This window comes from Limulus polyphemus, unplaced genomic scaffold (assembly GCF_000517525.1).
Source record: "Limulus polyphemus unplaced genomic scaffold, Limulus_polyphemus-2.1.2 Scaffold275, whole genome shotgun sequence".
Classification (NCBI taxonomy): Eukaryota; Metazoa; Arthropoda; class Merostomata; order Xiphosura; family Limulidae; genus Limulus; species Limulus polyphemus.
The window spans coordinates 536723-543228 of NW_013665885.1; the positions used below are offsets into that span (position 1 = coordinate 536723).

The window sequence follows — 6506 nt, forward strand, 5'->3', positions numbered from 1 at the left end:
ATAAAATATAAAAAATTACAACAAATATTAGAATATACAATATTTAAGAAAGTAACAGGGAGCTTTTCTTTTTTAGATTGTTAAATGTGTTATAACTGTATTCTTGTTTATACATTTAATTATCTCTTTCATCTTAGTTAAATATGATTTAAAAACATAGAAGTATGTATTACACCTAAATAATTTTTTTCACTTAACCAGCTGAGACACTTAAACTGAAATTTTTCACATCTTCCTCACCAGCACCTCTTTCAGCACGGGTTTGATCCCCGGAACTGACTTCATAACCATTTTGTGCTTGTTATAGCTTTCATGCTATAACTTTTAAATTAGTAAGCATATGTTAATGTAATTTAGCAGATTATCAGTGAACATTACAATGCTTTCATTTGCAAAATATCAAATTTTTTTATTACGTTTTAAGTTTATGAAGCAAAGTTTTCTCATGCATTTTTTTTCACATGTTGCCTATCTAATACACAAAGTAATTTTCATTTTAAGATTGAAAATACTTTTGTGCATCAAAAAATTTTTAAATTTCACATGCAAAATCTTTATAATGTCCAGATAGTTATGAAAATTTCTTAAGAAAAAAACTATCTTTTATCTGTTATTTTCAATAATTAATCTCTGTACGGGTTTTGTAGATTTGACCAATCTCGCAACCACCATAAAAAATTAGGAAATAAATATAAATTATGCTTTCATTCTAGAATGAACACATATTATAACATGAAAACATAAATGCTTAGACTAAATAACTAAAATCTCATAACATTATATATAACTTATTTTTATTATATTGACCTTTCAGCCATGACTGGCTAACAATACAGAAGTTACAATGATGCAGCTCATGTGCACTTGTGTTACCGTTTCAAATAACATAAAACTGACCTTTGGTCTGTACAAAGTAACTTGTCTTGGCTGTGTTTTAGTAGACTAGTATTTTGTAAAATGCAATCACATTTCAATTATTACACATTATATGTGTATATAGATTGTTGATAATTTGAAATAAATTCTTAAACTTATTTTTCTTAAAACAATGAACAGTAAATAAAGAAGTAAAGCAAACAATTATGTCTTCTAGTTACAACCTCTGTACTTGGTTACCATTTGATGTAGTGTAACTGTAAGGTAGCTTAACATTTAATATAAATTATTACTACACATTACTGCTTAACTGTAGTCAAGTAGCATGTTGAAACACAAAGTAGAGGAAAAAACTATTGTTTATGCAGATGAAATTGTAACCAACAACTCAAATGAATAGCAACAAGTAAGTAAAATATAATACTGAAATTAAAATAAATTACTGAGATATAATAAAAAGAAAAATGATTCAATAACATATGTTGTGTAGCTAAAACTGTCATGCTTCTTCTTATATAAGAAGCTTTGATTTTTCAAATACATTCTTGAAATGTTATGTAATTAAAGCTCCAATGCTTATATCTATAGCTAGATCTAATAGTGTATAACTGAAGCAGCCCTGTTTTTTCCTCAAGCTAGTCCATTTATTATGTAGCTATAGCTACCATGCTTTCTTCTGGTAGATAGTAGAAATGCTTCATGGCTAAAGCTAATATGATTCTTCTTATAATAGCTAGTTGAAATGCTAAAGCCACCCTGCTTCCTTGTAAAGATAGTTGAAATGTTGTGTGGCTTTAACTACTATGTTTCGTTTATATGCTAGAAATGCTGTATAGCTAAAGCTACAATTCTGTTTCCAATAATTAGATGAAAAGTTGTTTCATTAAAAATATTTTGTTCTTAAAGCTACCATGCTTCTTCCTGTAGCTAGTTGTAACACTGTATAGCTAAAGCTACCCTGTTTCTTCTTAAAGCTAATTTAAATGTGTAACTAAATCTACTATGCTTCTTCCTATAGTAGCTTGTTTAAATAGTGTATGGCTAAAGCTACCATGCTTCTTGTTATAGTTATTTGAACTATTGTGTAGCTATAAGCTACTATGCTTATTTTTATAGATACTAGATAAAAATATGGTTCTTCCTTTATCTAGTTTAAATGTTCTGTGGCTAAAGCTGCAATCCTTTTTCCAATAAGTAGATGAAATGTTGTGTGGATAAATCTGCTCTTTCTACTCTGCTTTTCCTGTAGCTGGTTGAAATGTTGTGGGCTATATATCATGCATACCAGCACTGCTGGGTGACTAAAGCTACCCTGCTTCTTCCAATAGCTAGTAGAACTACTGGATGGTTAAAGCTACCCTGCTTCTTCCAATAGCTAGTAGAACTACTGGATGGTTAAAGCTACCTTGCTTCTTTCTATAAGTAATAGAACTGCTGTATGGCAAAAGCTACCATGCTTGTTCTTACAGATAACAGAAATTCTGTGGGCTAAACCTACTATTCTTCTACCATTTACTAGATGAAAAGTTGCTTCACTAAAACTATGATACTTCTTGTTATAGCTAGTTGAGCTGTTGTTTCAAAAAATTGACCATGATTCTTACTTTAAATAGTTGAAATGCTGAATGGCTAAAGCTACACTATTTCTTCCTAAAGCTAGTTGAACTGTTGAGTGGCTAAAATTACCATGCTTCTTCCTATAGTTATAGTTATTTGATGTGTTGTATGAATTAAGATCCCATGATTCTTCCTATAGCTAATTAAACTGTTGAGTGAATATAGCTACCATACTTATTCTTGTAAATACAAGAAATACTGTGCAGGTAAAGCTACCCTATTTTTACTCGAAGCTAGTTGAAATATTTTGTGCTATAGCTACCATCCTTTTTCCAATAACTAGATGAAAAGTTGTTTTACTAATGTTGCCATACATCTTCTAATAGCTAGTTGAAATGTTGTTTGGCTAGAGTTACCATGCTTCTTCCTGTAATAGCTAGTTGAAATGTTGTTTGGCTAGAGTTACCATGCTTCTTCCTGTAATAGCTAGTTGAAACATTGTGTGGATATGCTACAATGTTTCTTCTTGTAGATACTAGAAATGTTGAGTAACTAAAGCTGCCATCCTTTTTCCATTAGGAAGATGAAATGTTGTGTGAATAAAGCTACCATTCTTCTTCATATAGTTAGTTGAAATGGTACGTGGATAAAGTTACCATGCTTCTTTCTATAGCTAATTAAAAAATTATGTGGCTGTAGCTACAATGTTTCTTTCATTAAAAGCTACTTGAAATACTGATTGGCTAAAACTAACTAGTTTTTCCTAATGCTAGTTGAAATTCAGTGTGGGTAAATATACCATGATTATTCCTAAAGATAGATGAAATGTTGTGTGGCAATAGCTACCATGCATCTTTCTTTACTGGTTGAAATGTTGTGTCATTAAAGATATCATGTTTCTTCTTATAGACACTACAAATGCTGTATTACTGAAGCTACCATCTTTCTTCCAATATCTAGATGAAATGTTGTGTGCATAAAGCTACCCTCCTTTTAACTAATTTTTTCCATCGAAAGTTCATTGAAGTCAAACCTGAAACTGGAGAAACCATATATCAGTTTGTGGCACATCTATGGCGATACTTCACAAGATGGACTGACATGGTCAAGTGTGAAAATAGTTTTAAAGGACTGACAAATTTAGTAATATATCTGAACAGTTCATGATCACTTGCTCTACTAACATGTTACTGTTGCTAAATGAGAGAGCACCAAAAGATGTGGAGGAGATGATGAAGCTGGCAGAACAGTATATGGAAGCCCACGGAGGGAATATAATGGGCAAGTCCAAAATATCCAGTTACATTAGAAAACAATGATGGTTAACAGATAGAAGGGAGAAGGGATAAGATGGGACACATTGCAAAGGAGTGCAAGTCTATTACCAGCAAACAACAGTAGAAACCTCAACATAAAGCAGCTGGAGCCACAAAGATAATGTTGGTAAGAAACAAGAAAAAAAGTGACTGGCACTATTAATGCTGCTGCCAGAAGAAAGAGAATCAAGACTACTTGTCAAATTCAGTTCAAGAAAGCATGATTGATCAGTGCATGACTAATGGTTGGCTCAAGTTAGCAAACAAATCAATAGTGCCAATAGTGATGGGAGCTTGTGACAAATATCAAGAAGTGCCAACAAATCATAATATGCCAATATGTGAAGGCTACGTTGGGGACAAGAAAGTGAAGGTTCTAACCATGTGTATCAAGGAACCAATACACAACTTGGTAATAGGAAATTTACCAAGTAGTAGAAATTTGGAGGAACTAGACAGAAAGAAGATTGATAAAGCATTTGCTATTACCACCAGAGCTCAAGAAAAGAAGAAAGAGCAAACAAGACATCAAGTCCCTGCAAATGTCAAAAGGCAACTTCCCAAATTTAGGTTTGCAGGAACTGAAGGAAGCACAGAAGAAAGACCCTTCACTGCAAAACCTTTGGGACAATGCCGTGGAGAAAGTCGAGCACAAAACAAAGAGGAAAGCTACTTATGAAATAGAGGACAAGAAGGGAGTTCTATACTGAATCTATCAAGGCAATTATACAAGGAAGTTAAACAGATCATAGTACCAACAGAATACTGGACTCAAGTTGGTTCATGAATCAATTGTGTGAGGACACCTAGGAACAAAGGAAATGGTAGACAGAGTCACCAGAAACTTCCATTGGCCAAAAGTGATCTGAGATGTGAGTAGATTCTACAGGTCATGTGACATCTGTCAAAGGACAATACCTAGAGGGAAGGTAGCCAAAGTGCCATTGGGGAAGATGCCTCTCATAAAAGAGCCATTCAGCAGAGTAACTGTGGACTTGGTCGGGCCACTAGCACCTGTGTCTGACAAGGGCAACTGGTATGTGTTGACAGTAGTAGACTATGCAACATGTTATCCGGAAGCAATAGCATTGGCAAAGATAGAGACAGAGAGAGAGTAGCAGGAGTCCTCCTGGAGATATTTTGCAGAGTAGGCTTTCCATGAAAAATCCTGTGCAGACTCATCAGTGCTCAGCAACTCTTTACCACCCCATACATGGACTTTGTGAGATAGTCAGTGAACTTTTAAAGAGCATACTAAAGAAGATGTGCCAAGAGAGACCACATGATTGGGACAGGTACTTGCAGGCAGTATTAATCACTTATTGAGAAGCCCCACAAGCAAGTACAGGATTTTCATTCACCCTTTGAGCTCCAGGTAGTCAGAAGCATTTCTGTGACAAAAAGGCCAAGGATTGATACTTCAAAGTTGGACAAAAGGTCTTAGTTCTGCTTCTCACAGACCACAACAAACTCACCCTGCAATGGAAAGGACCTTTTGAAATATAGGAATTATTCAACAGAATGGACTACAAGGTGAATGTGAACAGGAAGACCAAGATCTACTATGCCAATCTGTTGAAGAAGTATATTGGGAGATAAGAAGACCTAACTGGTGCAGCTATTGATGTACAAATGGACATGGCAGGTGTGGCTGTCATGGAAGTAGAATCTGAAGACAATGACTTCATTACAGAAGATAAGGACCTCCTAAGCCTAAGAACACTGAGTAGAGATGAGACGTACAAGGACATCAAACTGACTTATATGAAGAGGGAAGAGAAACAAAATTTACTGTGTCAGCATACAGATAAGTTAGGAAACACAGACCTCAGGCAACACAAAGTCAAGGTGAAGATGAGAGATCCTGTTAAGGAGAAGCCCTACTGGAGACCCTATGCTAGGAGAGACAGACAAAGGAACTGTGAATATTAGTGTAGACTGTATGAGCAGACTTTGTGTATGAACTAAGAATAGTCTTTGTGTATAGTAAAAAAATTTTTTTAAATATATATCTTGAAGAGGGGTTTGTCTTGATATAAAAGACTGTTTAGTGTAGATATAATTGATTAAAATTATTTTGTGAGTTTAGTTTTTCTTACAATAAGAGTTAAAAGATGATTGTTGGAAGTTATGTTTATAATTCATTGATGTTGAGACTATCGAATGTCGTGCAATATATTGACATCGAGATTATAAAGATTGCTAGAAGGTGGGCAGATGATTAAATGATAAACATATAAATAGTGTGAGACAGCAGACAGACAATAGCAGAAGAGAGTAAAGTTACGGGCAACGAAAAGTTTGGCATGAAGTTAACTACCGTAGAAGTGATAGGCCTAATGATTAACGTAGGCCTCACATTTAATATGTTACAGTAAGCCTAACAGTAGAAAAGGAGATAAGAAGATAAGAATTATTCTGTTAAAATGTGGTTCTAAAGTAATTGAATCAGCCTGAGTGCACTTTTACAAAAGGAACAGAGGATATTTAGAAGAAAGAAGACCAAACAATTACCGTAACTCACGCCACAATTGTAAGTGAATCACACACAGAATATTAGTGTGATAGTAATATAGAAGATAGTTCAGCTTGTCAACTGAAATTTTAAAGCAGTTGAATAGGCCAAGATAATCCTCAACAATATATATATATATATATATATATATTGTTGTCTTAGTCAACAAAACTAATTATGGAATGTTATAGTGTGTTCTGATATTATGGTTGTTATATGGTTAGTTTTTAACTTTATTGGTT

At 34.0% G+C, this 6506-nt stretch overlaps 1 protein-coding gene across 1 annotated transcript in view; it reads left to right on the forward strand.

Moving 5' to 3' along the window:
- Positions 1–6506, forward strand: part of LOC106456962 (activating signal cointegrator 1 complex subunit 3-like) — a 266949-nt gene that overhangs the window by 257827 nt on the left and 2616 nt on the right. The gene's annotated exons all lie outside the window — the stretch shown is intronic.